Here is a 21,807-nt window from a genome sequence, read left to right as displayed (position 1 = left end):
TTCTGTTTTGTATTTATGTTCATTTTTCAATTTTTTTTTAGATTCCACATATGAGCAATCTCATATGGTATTTTTCTTTCTCTTTCTGGCTTACTTCACTTAGAATGACATTCTCCAGGAACATCCATGTTGTTGCAAATGGCGTTATGTTGTCGGTTTTTATGGCTGAGTAGTATTCCATTGTATAAATATACCACCTCTTCTTTATCCAGTCATCTGTTGATGGACATTTAGGCTGTTTCCATGTCTTGACTATTGTAAATAGTGCTGCTATGAACATTGGGGTGCAGGTGTCTTTGAAGTAGGGTTCCTTCTGGATATATGCCCAGGAGCGGGATTCCTGGGTCATATGGTAAGTCTATTCCTAGTGTTTTGAGGAATCTCCATACTGTTCTCCACAGTGGCTGCACAAGATTTGTTCTTGCTGCAGCATGATTGCTGGAAAGGCCCCATTGACATTTGATCTTCCTGCAGTTTTCAACATGGCAGACAGAGCAGTCAGGAAGCCAGGGACTTGAAACAGCATTAGACAAAACTGCAAAATCTGGGTCACATCAATGTAGAAGTCATTTCTGCCTTGGGTCTCACCCTGATAAGGAAATTATTCCTTGTGCCCTAGTCAGAAGGCAAAAGGAAATATCTTGGTCACCAGGCCAGTATCATGATTTGGAAGAAAAGTCCAACTATTGTGGGGGCAGACAGGTGAGCATCTTGGTGACTCCAGTTGGAAACATCTAGATGATTGGTCAAAGGAGAAGAAGAGGAGGCAGGGAAGTCAGCAAAGATTGGTCTGGAGCAGGGCCACCTAGATAAGATGGCTGGCAAGTTTTTGCATCTTCTAGGAAATTGTTCGCTGAACCAAGATGAAAAGAACACAAAGGACTTTTCCCCCAGTAGACATCACAAACTGGAATCCTAGCCCAGCTCCTGAGATTAGCTGATGCCTTTGGAAAAATAAACCAGCCACCTGCCTCGCTGACCATGTCAGTTGATGGGCTGTTTCCTTCTCTGTTCTCTGGCTGGCGGAGGACGTTTGCAGACAGAATGTTGCTCTGCTGTTCAGAGGGCATCTCTTCTCCTTGCTTGTAGCCATGTCACCCACCGCCCAGGTTATCATCTCCACCTGGTACTACCGTAGTCAGTTGCCTGGGAGCTGATTGTGATGTTACTCTGTGAATATTAGGACCCTGAGCAGGGACTGAATGGAAGGAGGGGTGAATCCTGAACCGTGGAGAAGGCGGCTTTTTGACAAAGACCTTGGGGTACTGTTTACTACGTCACCATCCACTTGGGGATGTCTGTTTAACTTATATGACTAAAAAATTTCTGTGAGATCTTAGCCAAGTTGCTCTAAATCCCAGGCCTCAGTTTGCCCATCTTTCAAATGGAACAACAACTCTGGCCCTAGCTTCCTGTTGACCTTCTCCTCCTTGAACACACGCCTTCCTGCCTTGGAGCCTTTGAGTTGACATGTGTAAACTTGCGATGTCCTTCTTTTGTTTACGTGGATGGCTCCATTCCATCCTTAAGGTCTTGGCTGAAAAGTCACCTTCTCAAAGAAATCTGTCTAAAGGAGGCTAACCCTACTTAATCTCCCAGTAACTATCTGTCAGATGACCCTCATGATCACATTTGTCTCTTCTGGAATGATTTTCATTTATTTATAAACATATTCATTATTTATCCTCCATGAACTGTCTTGTCACTGCTCTGTCCCCCGGCCCTGGCCCACTGCCCAGAACATAGTAAACACTCAATAAATATTTGTTGGGTGAATCAATATCAGGCAGCTGGCAAATTAGGTTATTTTTAGTGGCGCCAATATCATCATTAGAGAAGGATGGATATCTGACTTGGGAGATGGCGGACATCTGGTACCTGAGTGCTCTTCTTCACTGCCACAGAATGACGTTCTCTGCTGGTGCATCAACAGACACGTCTTCATTCTCTGGGCAGTGGGAGAGCCCAGGATGAAACAGTCTGAGCCAAGGGAACAAGTCATGCTATCAGGAGACAGTGTCTGGTGGAGCTGATTTGCCACCTCCAACCATGGAAGACCGGGGTGTCTGACACAAGGAGAGAGATTTGCTTCCAAATGAATTTGTTTGTAGGAAAATGAGCTCAGTTGGTCCAGGATTTAGTCTTAGCTCTACTACTTAGGAGCTGTGTGATCTTAGGCAGGACTTCCACCACCTTGAGCCTCACTTTTTTTTCATTCTTTATGAAGCTGGTGATATAGTGAGAGTTAAATAGAATAATAGTAGATATAAATGTGTTTGTAAAATGTCAAATGTAATGTATACATGAAAGATTCTTTCCTTTCCCTCCTCCTCCACATCCTCCTCCTCTTCCTGCTCATCCTTCCTCCATCTTATCCTCTTCCCGCCACCTCCTCCTCTTCCTGACTCTCATGTATTATCTCCTAAGTCCAGATTTTCATTACATAAAGCAAATAGCAGATTTATGAATAGGAAAGGAGGGAAGGGACTGCAGGATCACCTATCTCTCAGTCACCTGGCACAGAGGCATGGATCCTTGACTGCACTCTGGGGTTTTATTGGCTTCCCATGCTATATGGCCAGCCTAGAGATTTTGAAGAGATAACCCTGGAGCAAACATCTTGAACTAATCTCTTGTATTCCCTGGGTCTTATTTTTACCTTCCATGAAGAGGTGGGGTCCACTGGGGGTGGTCAAGTCGTGACTATGTGAAGAAAGAGTCTGGAGCTATAATAGGACTGCGCAGCAAATGGTGCTGTAATAGACTAGTGATGTCTGCTATGCACCGGTCAGGAGGAGTGATGACACGTGCCCTGGACTGGCCCTTCCTGGTCCAGAGTGCTATTTCAGGTGTCTCCTTGCAGTGATTCCCTAATTGCATTGTCACACTGAGTCAACTTGGAAATATATACCAGCCTAATATTTTGCCTGTGACAGAGGGGTAGAGAGAAGTATCACAGGAAAGGACACCTGTTTTCCAAGATTTCAACCTTAAAATTTAAGGATTTCTTCCTAACAGGCTTTGATAATCCACTAGGAATCAATCACTCATGAATTTAACTAAGACTTTTGGGAAATGATTTAAAATTTCCACCTCAGCAGCCTCCTGGGAAAATGAATTCCGTAAGTTTATTACCTGCTGCACCACCTGGTGCTTCTTTTTAAGTTTTGGTTTAAATCATGCAAGCTACAGAAAAGATGGAAGGAGGAGGGTCCCTGCCTCCCATCAGGAACTGATGAATGTGCCCACTGTCATCTCCTAGCTTGTCCTGAATTCTGTGGCTTTCATCCCTCTCCTCTTGGTCTGTACCTCTCTGGGATGAAGAGGATGGTTTTTCTGGTTGTCAGACAACAGCCCATAGAGTGAAATAGCTCTGATCCTTCAAAGCTAGGATGCAATGTCACCTCTTCCACGAAGCTTATTTTAATCTCCAAGGGTCATACTCAATCCCTTCTTTTTTTTTTTTTTTCATTCAACAAACATTTATTGGGTGCTATAACATAAGCCAAGCACAATGCCAGGCACAGGGAATTTAGTCTCTGTTTTTTTAAAATTAATTAATTAATTAATTGAAGTATAGTTGGTTTACAATGTGTTAATTTCTGGCGTGCAGCATTTATTCAGTTATATATATATTCCTTTTCATACTCCTTTCCATTATAGGCCATTATGGGGTACTGAATATAGTTGCCTGTGCTGTACAGTAAGACCCTACTGTTTACCTATTTTATGTATAATAGTATCTGCAAATCCTGAACTCCCACTTTATCCCCCCATTGCCCACCCTTCCCCTGGTAACCACAAGTTTGTTTTCTTTATCTGTGAGTCTTTTTCTGTTTTGTAAATAAGTTCATTTGTGTCATTTTTTTAGATTCCACATGTAAGTGATATCATATGGCATTTTTCTTTCTCTTTCTGGCTTACTTTGCTTACTCTGACAATCTTCAGGCCCAACCATGTTGCTTCAAATGGCATTATTTCATTCTGGTTTATAGCCGAGTAGTATCCCATTGTGTATATATACCACATCTTCTTCATCCAATCATCTGTTGTTGGACATTTAGGTTACTTCCATGGCTTGGCTATTGTAAATAGTGCTGCTAAGTACATTGGGGTGCAGGTGTCTTTTCGAATTAGAATTTCCTCTGGATATATACCCAGAAGTGGGATTGCTGGATCATGTGGTAGGTCTATTTTTAGTTTTTTGAGGAATCTCCATACTGTTTTCCACAGTGGCTGCACCAAACTGTATTCCCACCAGTAGTGTAGGAGGGTTCCCTTTTCTCCACACCCTCTCCAGCATTTATCATTTGTGGACTTTGGAATGATGGCCATTCTGACTGGTGTGAGGTGATACCTCATTGTAGTTTTGATTTGCATTTCTCTGAATTAGCGATACTGAGCATTTTTTCATGTGCCTATTGGCCATTTTTATGTCTTCACTGGAGAAATGTCTGTTTAGGTCTTCTGCCCATTTTTTGATAGAATCAATCCATTCTTATTCTCAGCTTCCAAAACTCTTGGGTTGTATAACAACTATTTGCTACATATTGAAAAACTCATTATACTTTATAAAGTACTTCCAAATCCTTTTGAGCCCCAACAATTTATGATAGTAGTGATAATAGTAACAACTGGTATTATAGAATCTGGTATGTACCAAATATTATGATAAACACCTTATTTACATGAATTATCTCACCTTCACAGGAAATTTTGAGGGTGGCAATATTATTTCCATTTAATAGGTGAGGAAACTGAGGCACTGAGCGATTAAGTTATTTTCTCAAATTTAAATGTGAGAAAACTGATGCTCAGAGAAGGTTAAGTAAATAAATCTGGATCCTAATAAAGGGCAGAGCTGAGGCTTAGCTCCAAGTTTCCATAACATCAAGTTGCTTCTATCTGTCTCTCCGTCTCTCTGTCTCTTTTAAGTATATTTCATATTGCGCTGTGAGTCGTAAATACTGCCTGTAGTTCCCAGCCAGATGGCATGCCCTAATGTTGCTGTTTGCTTGCTCGAAATTAGCAAGAGATTAAGAGATTCCACCAAGAGGGGCGATATAATCGAATGTAACACAATCACATAATCGCTTATATGTAACCTGTATGTCTCATCACTTTTGCTGTATTCTGTTGGTTAGAAACAAGTCACAGGTTAGCCCCATTCGAGTTATTTTTTCTTATTTCCCCCGTACTTTGTAAACCCTAGTTGTAGTGGGATGTCTAGCACTGAGCAAGTACTGTGTGTGAGAATAAATAGGCAGTGAAGGGCTGTGTGTTTCTGGGGAATGGTAGTAATTTCCTAATGTTTAGGGGTCTAACCAGTGCCCTGATGGTCAAAGAGGTATGTCTGACTTCTGTTTTGTAAGTGCCATCTCCTCCTTATTAGCCCAGACAAATGAACCCGCATGGCCCAGTAGGGCCTAACCAGTAGCCTGAGGCTACCTAACAGATGCAATGTCCTGCCAGGAGGCTTGGAACAGTTAGTACTTGTCACTGAAGCCAAATGCAATGAATTAGATGACTTGATTATTTGCATATAATTTATCAAAATTCTATTATAAACCTGGGGCATGATGAAGGATTGCTGTCAAAAAGGAAAATGGGTGCAAATGGGTCTTCGGGCACCTATGGAAGAAGGACTTGGGGGAATGGGACCCATCTCAGTTGGGCACACTCTGTGTGCCAGCTGCTGTCCCGGTCTTCACAAGCACAGTCATTTAAATCTCATAAGTACTCTGTGAGCTTATGTAATCTATTCATTTTTCAAATGAGGAAACAGAGGTTCAGAGAGGTTAAGTAACTTGCTCAAGGGCCCACAGCTAATAAGTAACAAGGCAGGAACAAAACCTTGCTCTATTTGACTCTAGGGCACTGCGCTCGCCCTAGGTGGTACCCGCATGAGCTCACGTCCCTTACCTTTATAATCCACGCAAATTTATAGAGCTCATCTACATATAGATTTCACAGCAGGGACCCACTGCTGGAAAAAGCATGGCTGGATCTGCCTTGGAGTGAGGTTGGGGGAGGAAAGGGGGAAGGGAAGGAGGTGGGTACCACATTGCCTTCCTACCAGGATGTCTTAACAATCCAAGGAGGAAGAGCAGAGAAGTGGCAGACAGCTTGGAGATTTGGCAGGTAAACGCTTTGAAAGCTACCAATAAATTCTGATCTGTTTAGAGAACGCTCGAATTGGGTCTCGATTGTCTGTCAAATCTTTTACTTTCTCCACCCCCACTGTCACCTTCACAGATTTCCATCGTCTCTCTCCTGTGAACAATGGTAATACCTCATGGGTGGCCAGCTCCAGTCCTATTCCTGTCTGATGCATTCAAAATAGGGTAGTTAGTGGGGTCTCTTTAAAACTGGTTAACCTTTAAGTCTCCTGCTAGGAATGTTTCAAGGGCTTCCCTTTGCTTTTGGTATTACATCCAAACTTCTAGACATGGTGTCTGAGGCTCACAGGGTTTGACCTGTTTACCTTCCCATTTCTTGTCATTCCTTTCTCTCTCTTTCCAACTGCATAGAACTCTTTTTTGTTTTTAAACTAAGCTGCCTCATGTTCTCCCTGGCCGCAAGCATTCACTCGGTACACTCCTGCTGGCCCTGTTCCTACATTCCAGATGATGCGCACATAAATAAACGTGTCTTTATCTGCCCAGAATTTCCTCTTCTAGAAATTATACCTTGGTTTCCCTTTGAAGAACCCCCACTCTCAGGCCATGTGGTTTGGCAGGAGTGAACCTATAGTCCAATTCCAAGGGTGGTCACATACACAGCCCTGACCAATCAGTGCTCTGTATCTCCCTGGTCACAGTGAATCCATTCAGGAATTAACTAGGAGCCTGGCCAGTGAGCCTAGCACTGGGAGTTCTCCTGGAGTGGCTAAGCTGAAGGCACACAAAACTGAAGATCCTGGGTCCTTCTTTGCTACCCCCTGGAGAAAGCTTGCTGGAGAATGAAACTCATAGAGAAGATTGAACCCAGAGACAAAGAGAGAACATTTCTTGCACTATCTTTTCAGCAGCTAGATCCAGTCATGCCTGAAGTGTAAAACCCTGCACTTTTCAGTTACGTGAACCAATATGTTATCTATTTTTCTAAGGCCATTTTGGATTCACTTGCACTCAGAAGTGACTTGCCTAATATACTCCTCTTTCCAGTTACAGTCTAATGCTCCTTATTCATGCCTCCTTTTACTTTTTAAGAAATTCTCTTTTATTTACAGACAAATTCCACAAGCCTGTTTCTTCAAAGTGACCAGCACCAAGTTCACATGACCAGTGAGTGATGGGATCAGAAATAGATCTCGATCTTTAGCCTTTGGTCCTTTTCCCTTTGTACCTGGAGGCTTCCTCCCTCTCTGGCCTGACCTTCCATCTTCCCTGATGCCCATCACTCTCCTCGTTTACTTCAGGAGCCTCTCTGTTCTTCAAGTGCATTTCATGGAGATATCTTGGTAGTGGAAATTCTGATGATAAACCAATGAGGATCACTGGTCATGCTTTTTTTTCTTTATTTTACTTTTGAGCAGATTTAAATCTCATTGTTGCTTGACCAGTGATATTTATTGAGAGCCTACTGTGTTCTAGGTGCTGGAGATTCAACAGCGAACAAAATCCGTAAGAATCCCTGCCCTCAAGAAACATATGTTCTAGGAGAGGAGAGAAGTAACCAACAATAAAAATACATAGAATATATAGTTTATAAATAATAAGGGCTAAGGAAAAAACACATGGGGGAGGAGAAATTCCAGCTATGAATGGGAGAGGAGGCAAATGTAAATTTTGTACAGGGTGGTCAAGGATGACCTCACTGAGATGGAGACCTTTGAGCCAAACCCTGAAGGATGTGAGGGAATGGTCCATGTGACTCTCTGGGTTCCAGGTACAGAGAACAGCATTTTTAAAGACCTGAGATGAGAACACCTTCATGGGTTACATACTCCCATAGTAATTATACTTTACTTTTTCAATTGTAAGTATGTTAGATCATTGGATCCTATATTGCAATTCTCTCTGTCTCTCTCTCCCCCCCATAGCTTATTTTCTTAGTGCTTTGGGTATTTTATATTGATGGCTCTCTGATTCATTCTTCTGCTGAATCCAGTTTGCTGTTAATTCCATTCACTGAATTGTGCATTTCAAATATTGTATTTTCAAGTTCTAGAATTTCCCATTAGTTCTTTTTAAGTTTTTTATTGCCATTGGTTCTTCTTATCAATCTTTCCTTTATTTTCTAAAATTCCCTATCTGTCTACTTGTTCTGCATATACTTTCTTCCAAAATTCTTTCACACATTTGTAATAATTATCTGAAAGTCCTTGTTTGCTCATTCTCATGTCTAGGTCATCTGTAGGTCTATCTACATTGACTATCTTTTCTCTTGATCATGGGTCATATTTTCCTGCTTCTTTGTCGTATAATTTTTAATTGTGTGTTGCATATTTTGATTAAAAGAACAGTAGAGACTGAACTAGAATCTATCTATCTGTCTGTCTGTCTGTCTATCTGTCTATCTATCTATCAATCTATCATCTCCCTTGCCCCCTCACCCCCAAGAGAGGGCACACCTATTTCTCTGTTAGGAAGTTAGGGTGAGAGGCTGACGATTGAGAGTCCATTATGTTCAAGCTGAGCTAGGCTAAGGTGAAACTTTAACTAGTTTTAGTTTACCTCTGGTTTCAAATGAGATAACAGAGATCCCTCTTTGTCCTTCATCCCCAAATCCTGTGCTGCCACTGTGGAGGGACTGGTCCTTTGATATTATCAGATTATGAGGTAGGAGGGATTTGATTTTCAGCCTCTGTTAGTTTTAATTCATCTCTAGATTCAACCTAAGTACTACACAAAATTGCAAGATCCGTCTTTGCTTTCCAGCTCCACCTCCACAACTACTTACTCAGCACAATTCCTGTCGGGGAGAACTGTTTGGCCAAGAGATTTATCATTGCATTTGGACTCTTCTAGATTCCAATCTGTCACACCAGCCCACACTGTCACTAAAAGTTTGCTGGTTTATCCTTGTTTCAGCAAAGTTCTGCCTGTGATAGGTCTTTTTTTCTGCCTACACAAACCCAGATCAGGTCATCTGCCCCAGGTATGAGAACAGCAGGTGCTCTTCCCTCACCAATGAAGGGCTTGTTCCTCCCTGAAATTTGGTTCGTTTAAACTTCTTGGCATCCACCCTCTTTGGTGACTTTAGTTTATCTAATAGTCTCTTCTACTAATGATAGAAACAAGGATCCTTTGCAACCTTGTGCATCCTAGCTGGCGATGGATCTCCTATGTTACCTTTCATAACAGCTATAACATTTATGATTACTTACGAAATTCCTGACTTCTCTGCCAGTCTGTGAGCATCATGAGGGCATGAACTATATCTGCTTTGTTCAGTGACTACACCCAGTGCCTGGCACATCCTGTGATAAATGCTAGGGCAGTAATTTGGGCAAGAGCATCCTATCCCTCCAGGTGCTCATGGTTGAGTGTGAGCCTGGGTCAGAGCACAGTCATTTGTTCAACCAGAAAAGGATCATCAAAGTCCAGGTTTTCCAAGCTGTGTATTCAGCTTTATTATGATTTAGGGAAGTCATCACCTTTGTCACTGGACATGGAACTGCTAAAGTTCCTTTCATCCAGCTGGGCCTCTTTCTGTGATCCACCAGCTAAGTACCACTCTTCTCCCCGAGTGGAGGAAGAGCTGGATTGTGGACGGTGGGAGCCAAGTCTATGGGAAGATTGATGGTCCTCCTCAGAGCTTGTGAGTCTGAACTTGGAGAGAATCACAAGTGCGGAAGAGTTTCTGCTGAGTAGGGACCACTGAAATCCAAGTTCAAGAGCCCCTGTTAGGGGAAACAAAGTCAAGATGAGGGAAGCACACACCTTCAGGCATACCAGAGAGACAACTTTCTACTCAACCTTTATCAACAAAACAAACAACAGCAGTTTATTGGCTCTCTCTGCGTAGGCCTGTGCTGGACACTCTACAGATCTTGGTTAGTTAACCCCACCTTCTGAAGCAGGTGTTCTTATAATACCTGTTTAACAGGTGACATGCTGGGATTCAGACAGGTAAAATTCTTTTTTTTAAAATATTTTATTTATTTATTATTTAATTATTATTTTTAGAAAAATTTTGGTGGGGTAGGGTAATTAGGTTTATTTATTTTTAAAGGAGATACTGGGGACTGAACCCAGGACCTCATGCATGCTAAGCACGCACTCTACCACCGCACTCTATCCTCCCCCCAGGATAGATTAAATTCTTAGGCATTCAGTCCCAAAGCCTGTGATTTTCCAACAACCTCCTTGTCATTGATTGTCTAACTCTTCTGTGCCAGCCACTACAAACGCCCTTTACAAACATTATTTCTCATTTTCTAAACTGGATAACATACCATTATAGACAAAGATGCTGAGGTTCAGAAAAGGTAAGGAATTTGTTATATGTGCAAGAACTGAGATCTGATACCAAGTCAGTATTACCAAAACCATGAGTTTTTTTCCTCTGACCAGGATGCTCTTCATCTGCCCATATCCTCCATGCTCACCTTGTCCCCACCCTGCTCCGTGCTCCAGGAGCCTGCTTCTCTGGGCTGCACCTGCCGCGCTCTTGACCTTTGACTTCTGATTAGGTTCAGCCAGTACAGGAGTCAGACAGGGGTTGGGAGGAGTAGAGGTTGGGGTCTGAATGCGTCTTTCTCCTCCCTGCTTCGCTGTCATCTTACAGTGGATGTAGGTGGTCCCCTTTCCAGACTCCAGCTCTTAAATGGACTCTGATAGTAACTTTCTTTCCCCTAGCCCTATGGGGCCTAAGAGTGGTCCTGGCTTCCTGCTGTTGCTGGTCTCTGTGGGTTCTCTGAATCCTGCCTACCCCTCTGTGCCCACTCTAGTCCCTTTATTAAAAATCTCTTCAAAATACCAGCTGAGTGAGCTTCTGTTTCCTGCCAAGACCCTGACTGATATAATTTCTCATGAGAGATCCAAAATTCAGGAATAAGATTTCCAAAGCTAGCTTGGCTTCCAGCCCATTTTGAGAAAATGTTCACTTCCTTCCAGAAACCCAGTTCCCATCCTGGCCTCAGCTCACTGTACCCTCTGCGGGTCTCTGTAGTTAGACTCCAGACTCTCAACACCAGCCAAGTGCCCGTCTCTGGGGTTGGCGAATGTGTGGCATTTTGGGCATCTGTGCCTGGAGCCACCCTTTGCTGCACTTCCGTGGCACTGATCATTGTGGCAGCTGAGAAAAGTTACAGTCTAATTAGGCTCATTCTGGGTGTTGGTGGGAAGGAGAGGGACAGACGTCTCTTCCTCATAGCTGTGGGAGCTGTTCCTGCTTGGAGGATAATGTATGAGTGGGATCTTTGGGTGGAACCTTAAGGAGAGCAACTTTCCAGCCTGCCTGGGCCAAGACATGGGAAGATTTGGCCAAGGATCCCATCCTGGGAGGGACCCCTTGCTCCCCATCATGGTGGCCTGAGTTTCTCTTCTTGTCTCTGTCTCTTGCCTCACCTGGTGGATCTGATACAGTTTTGGCATCCACTAGGGCTTGGAAGCACAGGGTAGGAATGGAAAGCAGGGTAGGTGGGAACCTGCGGTGAATCCAACCAATGATGGAGCTTCTTGGCAGACCAGAGGTGCTCTCTCTCTCAGTTGGCCGAGAAAAGGAAGGGGAAGGAAGCACATTCATGGCACAAGCATCACTGATAGCCACTTCTTGGTTGTCTCCTGTGGTCCTCACACAGCCTCTGAGATGGATGGTGGTGCTACTTTATGGCTGACTTTACTTAGGTTCAGAGGTTATGTGACCTGCTCAAGTTTATACTGCTCAGAGTGGCAGGGCCAGGATGGTAAACCCAGGTCCTTGTTCTGTCCCCTCCACACACACCTCTGCAAGTCAGGTGACTCTGAGGATGCTGAGGACCAATCAGCCAAGCTTCTTGCAGCCCCACCATCTTCTTCCCTGTATCTCTGGTGACAGTACTGGGCATGTGGCAAGCAGCAAGCACAGTATAAATTCCTCAAGCCCTAAGGTCTGGGTCCTTAGAGATCACCCGGTGTACCCCACCTGTATTGTCCAGAGAAGGTGACTAAGACCAGAGGGATGAAGAGGCATGCTGGAGGTCACACAGAACACTAAAGTTGAACAGATCCCCACAAATGGTCCTTACGATACCAAGTATGATGTGTTCCTTCCCTCCCCTTGTCCAGCCAGGAGTGCTTCTCTCCACTTTGTTATTCAGTAAGGCCATAATTGTACAGAGAGCTTACCTTTCTAAAATGACCATCCATCCAGTTTTCCATCAATTCCAAGCATGGGAGGATAAGCCAACTGGCCTTGAGCCCCATTGTCTGGAATGGAATTTTCCTTTGGTTCAGAAGTCATTTAAATCTTGTGAATGTCAGTTTCTTGATCTATGAAATGGGAATAATGGTACTTGCTTCAGAGAGCTTTTGAGAATCAAAGAGATAAGGACTTTGTTAAGACTGAAAACTTTAAAAAATGTTGAGCCAATGGGAGAGGCTCTGGTGACAGCAAAATGTGTGTAGAGGAAAAGTTAGGGACACAGTGTAATTATGCATGGCAGCCAAGCAAATAGTTTTGACACTTATTTGCAAAGGAAACTTTATTTTTTCCAGAAAATTTACATCTTTTTTCCTGGTGTCTTGTCTTTGTTGCATGGCTGATGGAGGTTGTGGGGGAGTTAATAGCCCCTCAAGCCCCCTTTAGTGCCCTGTTGGTCATTACAGTGATATTTCTGGTAATACAGAACGAGAGGACATATCTTGTAGGACCCAGAGCTTACCTTAACATTAATTGTAGAGCAGTGTCAGTATCATAGCCACTAGCCACAGGTGGCTGTTTAAATTGAAATCTAGCAAACTTATATAAAATTAACAATTCAGTTCCTTATCACATTAGGCTACATTTCAAGGGTCCACAGCCACATGTGGTTGGTGGCCGCCATGTTGGACAGCACAGATTTAGAACATTTCTACCACTGCAAAAAGTTCTATTGAGCAGTGGTGTTTTTGAAGAGCTGGCAATGCCCAAGCTGCCCAAGTTATCAGAATCCATCTAGTGTGGTTGCCAGTTTCACTGAGGAAGGAAGCGAGACCCAGAGAAGTACAATTGTCCTGGGATCCAGTGTGGTAAAAGTGCTCGAGTCGTGGCTTTAAGGGTCTTAAATAATCCACGGACACTCTGGGTGAAGGGTCTAGCAGCTTAGGTTGTTTCTGGAAGGGAAGGGATTTCCCTACTGCTGAATCCATAGAGAGTCAGAATGTAGAAGGGGCTGGGAGAGGTAGACACTTCCTGGGTGATGAGAATGGGGAGGTAGGCTGTTTGCTCAGACTACCGGTTGTGGATGGCGCCCCTCACAAGGGGGGCTGCCATCTGCATCCATAGAGCTTGCTGAGAAGCCCTGGTATAGTTCTGTGACTCTGAGAGTCCTGGCCTTTAAGCCTCCCAGGTCAGATGGCTGGCCACCAAAGCTGGGCTTGACTCTTACTCTGACAGGAAAACATGAAGACATGAGAGTCACACGGACCTGGGGTCAGATCCATGGTCTACTACCCATGGATGTGACACCAAGTGCCAGCCATTTGAACTTTGGTTTCCTCACTTATAAAATGAGAGTGGTACTCACAGTTGTTTCCTCTTTGGGTTGTTGAAAGCTATCTATCAGATCATGCCCTTTGAGTTTAGCACAGGGCTAACCTGAGTGAGTGTCTGATAAATATTAGCTGTAAGTGAAGAGATTTAACTGGTAAGACTTCCCAAGATGCCAAAATATGATTGTTATCCAAGTTACACCATCTTGATCTGAAACAAATGAAGAAATCTGTTGCAGGACTTAACATATTAGGCATTCATCTTCTTGTCTTTTTCATGTTGAAATGATTCCCATGGCTCCAGTCAGCACCTGTGAGAAGGCACCTCTTCTGCCCTCCTTGGGTAATTAAGACACAGCTTCAGGGAAGGTGCAGGTTGGGGAAACCTTTAGTCTGTTTGGATGGAGTCCCTGAGAAGGGGCTGCCTGTTTGGGGTCAGGGCTCCAAAGCTCACCCACCTCGTATCTCTGGTTCATTAGCTATCACTACAGCACCTTCTGGTGGTTCTGAGACTGAACCCAGAATCTCCTACACTCACACCCCAGCCACGAATCTGCTGTAATCACAAGAGCTTGCCATTTCCCAGCCCCCCAGGCTTCAGAGAGAAGCAGCAAAAGAGGAAATCCATTTCAATCTGTGAGGACAGCGGCCACAGCGTTCCTGCTGAAGGCTCTTGCCAACCAAGGTCAGAGAGGAAATTTGTGTGCATTAACACCCACAGATGGACAGCTCACTCAAGCCAGGAGAAATGCAAATCGCAGAAAAATCTATCCACAAGCAGGATGGAGGATTAGACAGGTGGCCCGGTGTGTGTGGGGGTGCATGATGGAAAGAAAGACATTCCAGAACGAGTGGCCCTCCAAGAGGTAATGATCTGCCTGCAGGCTGAGATTTCAAGGATCTGTCTTTCATTCTAGGGGGCCTGGGAAATGATATCTTGTAACCAGGGATTTTTTTATTCTATACTTTCTATTCAACGTTCTACCCGTTATGGGCACCCAGGGATGCTAAGGACCGGATGTTGAGCACTTCAGTCTAATAGGATGTCCCAGGGATCATCTGTTCTTTAGAAGACAAAGACAGCGAAAATAGAAAAATGCCTCTTCTTCTTAATTATTTCACTCAGGCACTTCCTCATTTGGCCATTTATTGAACACATACTCATTAGACATGTAGTGGATTCTACTTTCATCATTCAGTGTTCTCAGCTGCAACACAAGGATCCTATTAGAACCTAACTCACTGGGCTGTTGTAAGGATTCAATTAAATGATGTACATAAAGCTCTTAGCACAGAGCCTGAAAATGGAGTGCGTCCTAATAAACGGTGGTTTTTATTAGGTGTCGTACGGACAAAGTGCTGTGAGGGGCTTTGGGGCTACAGAGAGACAAGGCCAGCTCTGCTCTAAGAAAATTTTCATTGAATGAGGAAGATGATAAAGTATTCGTAGAAACATGTTCCCGCTATGATGAAAGTACAGAAGAGGGGGTGACTATCTTTGCTGGGGGGTGGGCAGAGTAGTTTTCAGAGAAAGGGAGCATTTCAATGGGGTTTTGAAGGATAGATAGGAATTCAGCATGTAAAGGGCAGGAAAGTCTTTTCCAGGAAAGGAATTGGCATGTTTGAAAACACTGAGGCCCACGAGAAATCTCTCTTGCCCTGAGGCCCCAGCAGACTGGCCAAGAAGCTAACTCAGTAACCCTTGTGTGTTACATGCCAGGTACCAATTCTCAATGCTCCATCAGCCCAGAAGGGCCTCCCTTAGCTCCCCGTGGAACCGGGATGCTGTGACCCTGAATTGGAACCCAGCCGAGCCGAGGTTTGAACTTCATACCTTATCATGATGTTGGTCGTATGCTGTTGGCTGGGCTCCTGCCAGGCCTGACCTCCCTGGTGGATTACAGGGCCGCCTCCACCATCCCAAGGCCTGTCATAAATAGAACCCTTATACCTGTTGTGAAATTTGATCTGGAAAAGGATCCCTGACAATGGGGCCGAGGAATCCAGGCATCTGAGAAGGGGGGAACGGCTTTCCCCTAGTCCTGGATTGAGTAAGGGACAGAGGTGAGTTGAGAACTCACATGGGGCTTGTTCTAAAGGCACAGGACTCCTAGTCCTTACTCCTGGTCCTCCTACTTCACAACCCCTCATTCCTCCTGCCAGGGACCCTCACCTCCATTCATTCTTTAAGCACCTGCTAGGGGCCAGAGACTCCTACAGGTGCCTCATGAGCCAAACAAGTCTTTGTTCTCATGCAGTTCGCATTCTAACAGGGATGGCAGAGAGCAGCAAACTCCCTTCCCTCATGGAATTATTTCAAGAGGAGGTGACAGATAACGAGCAGGTCAGCCATGTCAGTGCTAAGCACCGTGAGGGAGAGAAACATGGAGTGACAGCAAAGGAGGAGACTTCACACTGGTGGCTCCCTATGTGACCACATTTCCTAGGTTCATCAGGGAAGGCCCGTGCAAGCACATGACCTTGACCAGAGTCTGAAGGATGGGGCAGGGAAGCATCTTCTGACCAAGATTGGCCCTTCTCCATCCTCAGATGACCTAGACCATCTTGCCCACATGATGGGGTATGTTGGCTTGTTGGTCACCCAGCCAGTCTGTGAGCATCCTGAAGGCAGAAATGCTGCTGGATTCACCTCTGTTGCCTGGCACTTAGTCAGACACACAGTAGGTGCCTGAAAAATATTTGTTGCTGAAAGTGGAAGTGATTTAGCTCCCAGAAGGTGGGAGCCACATGGTCTAACTCAATATCCCTCCACTGTCCCTCCGCCTCTACCCCCAGAGGGCCTGGTGCAAACTGAGACCCGAGAAATGCTTATGGAAGAAATGATTATTTTAATTACTCAATGAGTCACCACAGGCTTCCTTTAAATAGCACGCATGCTGGTGCATTGAAGTGTTCATTTATACATAATTAACGACTCCACCCGGATGCTTGGAGAAAGAAGACATACAGAGTAAGGAGGGGCTGGCAGAAAATGTTTACAGGACAAGGTTAGCAGGGACAGTGGGCAGGAAAGAATGACAGACCCCGGCTTGATGTCCTGGGCACCAGCCCCTGACTGGCTGCATGACACCACGCTCTCACAGCTGTCTGCAAATGGAGACACTCCTTTTGCTTTAACTGTACCTCAGGGGGGTTGCAGGATCAGATGTGTTCACCAGTCTCCTGGGACTGGGCAGATGAGCCGTCTTCAAGGGGCTGATCATCAAAGATGTTAATTGGGGTAGATGTCACACTGGTGGTGCCCCACGTGACCACACTTCCTAGCCTTCATGCCCCGTGTAGTCTGTGTCCTTGTGACTTGCTTGGGCCAATGGGTTACCAGCAAACATAATGGATTGACACACACTTGCACACTGGGGCTTCTCCTCTCAGACCCTCCCTCCAGGAAGGCAGCCATCATGCTGTGAAAGAAGCTTGGTTAGACTTGTGATGATGAGAGGCCACGTGGACAGAGCCCTGGGGGATGAGAGGTTATCCTGGACGCTCCAGACTCAGCATCACTCCCAGCTACGCTCCTAACGAATGCAGAGAGACCTCAGCTCCTCCACGTGGAGCAGAAGAACCTCCCAGTCGAGATCAGCCAACCACAGAACTGCAGAAGTAATAAACCCTGGTGGTTTCAAGCATTAAGTTAGCACTGATAACCCAAACACAGACATACGTAATAATGCATCATACAAATGTGAACTGCTGTGCCATTGCTAGCTCTAAAATTCATTTCTAGAGGAAGCTACAGGGCTCAGGAAAGCTGAATCAATGTAAGCTTCTGGGAAAAAATGACATTAACAACTTTCATTCATTTTTTGAAAGCTTACAGTGTACCGCCAAAGCTCATTATTAATAATAACTCCAATAATAGTAATTTATTGAGATTTGTCTATGCTAAGTGTGCTAAGTGACTTACATGGATTGTCTCCTCGAATCCTGAAAGTAACTCCATGAGGTAGCACAGTTCTGACAATATAAAGAAACTGAGGCCCGGGGTGGTTGAGCAACTTGCTGGGTCTCATGCAGACAGTAGGTGATGATGCTGGGATTCAGGCACCGGCAGACTCACTCTAGACCCTTGCAACTCAGACGCGTGGTCCACGGACCAGCATCATCGACGTCACGTGGGAGTGTACCCTGAGACACTGCATCAGCACCCGTGTTTTAACAAGCTCCCCAGGTGACTGTGTGCTCGTGAACGTTTGAGACGAGCTGGTCTGGACCACGCTGGAGCTTACATTTGACATGGTTAGCGACCTCCTAGGTGATGCTTCTGCTCATTAAATTTTGACAGCCACAGACTCCCGGGAGCAGCCTAGCTCCCCAAAGCGCCCAGACTGATTCTCTTAACGCTGGAGGAAGCCGAGTTAGGCTTCCAGATAAGAACACTTGTGACATAATGGAAAGGATACACCTTTCACTGTGGGTCAGACTAGCTCTTCTGCCTGTCGGCTGTGGGCATGAGCGAGGCACTTCCCGCTACCCCAACTTCCTCATCTCTACAATGGGCGTGGAGACACCTAGAGGATCTCACCTTCACTCTCCCTTATTTGATCCATCCAAGAAAACAGCTGTTCTTGTGTTTTGGCTAGAAGGTTTGTCACTAACTTTCTTCACGTATGAACCCATTTCCAATATATATAGTTTTAGGGAGTACAGGACCTGGTCACTTGGCCACTGCCCCTCCCTTCTGTGTGAAATAAGCATGTTGGCTGTCATCATCTCAAATGGACCATGTTGGCTTCAAGGTAGAGTCTGGTGATTTATATTTGTGTGTGTGTATCTCTGTGTGTGTGTTGGGGAGGGGAAGGAGACGAGGGCTTCTGGACACTCTATAAATTTTCTTCTCCATTTTCAGACATGAAATTTTCACCATCCCAACTTTCCCCTCAGGATTAGCTGGCTTAAACCAGAGGTGATCCAAGCTGCCTAGGAATTTGTAGTTGCAGGAAATGGTTCCTGACCATTTTCTCTTTGATTTCTGGAGGGCCGGGGATGCACAGTTTTTAGGAAACAGTAGAGGTACTTCAAAAGCTGAAAGGTTGGAAGTTCCAAGCAGGGATGGTAAATGACTCTGGGAGATGTCTGGGGGACCAAGGTAGGGGGACGCTCTGGGCCCCTCACATCCTCCTGCTTACACCACCTACACAGAAGGTGGGGCGTGTGGTGTCCCTCTGGCCCCGACTGGCCTTTGCCCGGCAGACAGATGCTCGCCTCCCATCTTTAGAGGGGGCCCAGGGGAAGCGGTGTAGGAGACAGCCAGCCGGTGCCCAGCGGGGATTAGAGCGTCTTGCTCTGTGCACCTGACCGAGGAGGGAACTTGCCTTCCTGCCCAGCGGCGCACCCTGACACTCCGACTAGAAATGTGGGTTCTCAGCCCCAGCACCAAGCCTGCATTCTTCAGGGTCCTTTCTGTCTAGTGCTCCCCCCCCCCCCTCAACAGCAGCTCGCCTTTAGGCATGGCTATTAAACCTCCCTCCCTGTGACAGAGCCTGGGCTCTGCGAGGCATGAGCTTAATGGGAAGAGACTGAGACCAGTGTCTAATCTCGGGCGTCCGAGGATGTGAGTGACGATTGGTTTTGTGCACTAATCTGCTTAATGAGTGCGTCTCCTAGAAAACTCGGGGACTGCTGGGAGGCTCCTGATGATGAGCAGGAGGGCAGCTGGGGTGCTTCGCTCTTTCAGACTCGACCCTGTACAAGGCCACTCAGGCACTCTGTGTGCAGCACACTGTTCAGTTCCCACCCCCGTCATTCAGGACGGATGTGATGGTTGCTGTCTTGCTTGCCGATGAGGGAAAAGCCTCAGAGAGACCAGATCACTTGCTTAAGGTCACACAGCTAACAAGTGATGAAGTTAGAACTTGAACGTCTCCCTGACTCCTTTCTTGCAAATCTGCTCATTGGAACCTCAGAGTCGTCAACACATGCAATCCAAGCACGGGAGGGCCCTTAGGGTTCGTTTGGTCCACATGTTCACTGGCCACAGGATCCCACGAACACTGTCCTTACCGCTTGGCAGGCAACTTCCACCGACCGAATTCCAGTGTGACGGGGAGCTCACTACCTCACCAGGCAGCTGGCTCCTTTGACAAAGTTCTTCTTTCCATTGGGCCGAATCTCTCTCACTGGGCCTCCCTCCTAGGGTCCTGACTCTGCTGCTGGGGCCTCCTCCCTACACAGCCGTCCAGGGGCTGAAGCCTCACTGCCTCTGCTCCCTGGTCTTGGCGCCCCAGCCTTGTTCTGTCAACTCCCAGCTGCATGGTTGTGGATGAAAGAGCCTGCCGGCGCGGTTCCTGCCCACAGCGGGCGGATTCATCCAAAGGGGCGGGCCGAGCCCCGGGGCTGAAGGAAGAGAAGCAGGAGCCAGAGCCCCCCTGGCAGGGAAACTGGGTTTTCACAGCAGAATCCCCACTTATTCTGCCCTCCTAATGGCGCGCACACAGCTAGTCTGCGGGGGAGCGGGGCTGGACACTGAGCCGGGCTCGTCCCCCCTTCTGATTGCTTCCTGCCACGGACTTCTCTCAACGTGGCCGGCAATGACCACCTCCACGCACCCTGTCCCCAGCCGCGGGAAGGTCCTGGCCTCTCTGGATGGCCCAGGAACAGGGCCACGGCTGCTGGGTCAGTGCTCGCCGTCAAGACTCTTCTGGGCAGAGCCCTCCTGGCGGTCACCAACTCGGTGCTTCCTGGTTTCCCGGGCAGACGTTAAACAGCACAACGAATCCTCTCTGATTGCCCCTTGAGGACGTGCCTCCAGGGGGGTTTATACTGGCAGAGGGCCGAGGGGAGTGAAGGACATCCAGAGGTTGATAACCTGCTGTGTGACCTCCCCTCGCTGGGCCCTGCCTTCCTCCTCTGCAGAAAGGGGGCTTTGTGCCAGATCCATGGCTCTCTCGTGGCTGCCCGCCTTGCCGAGACCCCAGCCCGGGAGACTGCCGCTTATTTGGTCTGGGCAGAGGTCTGGGCACTGATTTTTTTTAGTTTTTGGAAGCTCCTCAGGGGTTCCAATGGGCTGCCAGGCTTATGAGCCAGTGGGCTGGATAATAGTAATCTCTTTTCTGGGGATTTGTCAAAAGATTGAGAGCTTACCCAGCTTCACAAATGTTGTCCCAGTTTGTTCCAGGGAGCGTTGGGTGGGAGAGGGATTCAGGGTACCACTTGGGAGTTGAGGAGCTCGGTGCTCAGAAAGTTTAAGTGACTTGCCCAAGGCCACAGAAGAAAGCAGATAGCAGAACTGAGATTCGAAATTAGAAGTTCTGATTCCAAATCCTGGGCTCTTTTCATGAATCAGGCAGCCTTCTTCAAAACCTCTTCCAGCTCTAACAGTTGTGTCTCATCCCTTGCCAAATGGACTGGCATTCTCCAGGGCAAGCCTTCTACTGTTCAATAGTATAATAATAATAATAAAAATTATAGTTTCCTAGACACTCACAATGTATTGGGCCCTACATGTTTCTTACAGTTCTCCCAGAAACCTGGTCAGAGGGCGTGTGTTACCCTTTGACAGACATCTTAAGAATTAGAGGAACAGAGAAGTTTAGAAATTTGCCCCAGGTCACACAGCTGGCTCATGGAAGAGCTGGGATTTGAACGCTGGTTTGTCTGATTGGCAAAGTCCAGGTGCCCTCCCCCTGCACCATACAGACTCGCTTTTGAAGCCTGACAAGATTCAAGTCTTTTTGCTGCCCGCCTGCTGCCTGCAGAGCCTCTCACCTCAGAAATGACTGTCAGTCACTTCTGGGTATTGATGGCTTTCTGCCTTCCCTGGCAAGGCTCGGCTGAGCCCTGTGGCTGAGATTCAATTACACAATCGAAAAGACAAACAAATTAAAAGAGGAGCAGGGCTCTGTAAACAGATTCTTTGATGACTCTAAGGACCCCGCCTGTCTCTCCCCTTTGGCACCAGCATCTCCGGTCGTCTCGGATGCCTGGGTTTGCTCATAGACACCAGCAGTGTGTTAGGTCAGTGTGGATGAGCAGCTGCGTCTCACAGCCTGTGTGGACAGTCCTCAGGGTAACACACACGCTGCTCTAGAAGGGCCCTTGGCATGTGTGTTGGAATCCAGAGATTCTAAGGACTTGGTGACACGTCAGGATCCCTCTCCTGGAGAGTTTGTTAGAAATACAGATTCCAGAGCCCCACCCAGAGATGCTGGTTTGGGGGTGGAGGTGGGGG

This window comes from Camelus bactrianus, chromosome 12 (assembly GCF_048773025.1).
Source record: "Camelus bactrianus isolate YW-2024 breed Bactrian camel chromosome 12, ASM4877302v1, whole genome shotgun sequence".
NCBI classification, from domain to species: domain Eukaryota; kingdom Metazoa; phylum Chordata; class Mammalia; order Artiodactyla; family Camelidae; genus Camelus; species Camelus bactrianus.
This window is presented reverse-complemented; position numbering follows the sequence as displayed.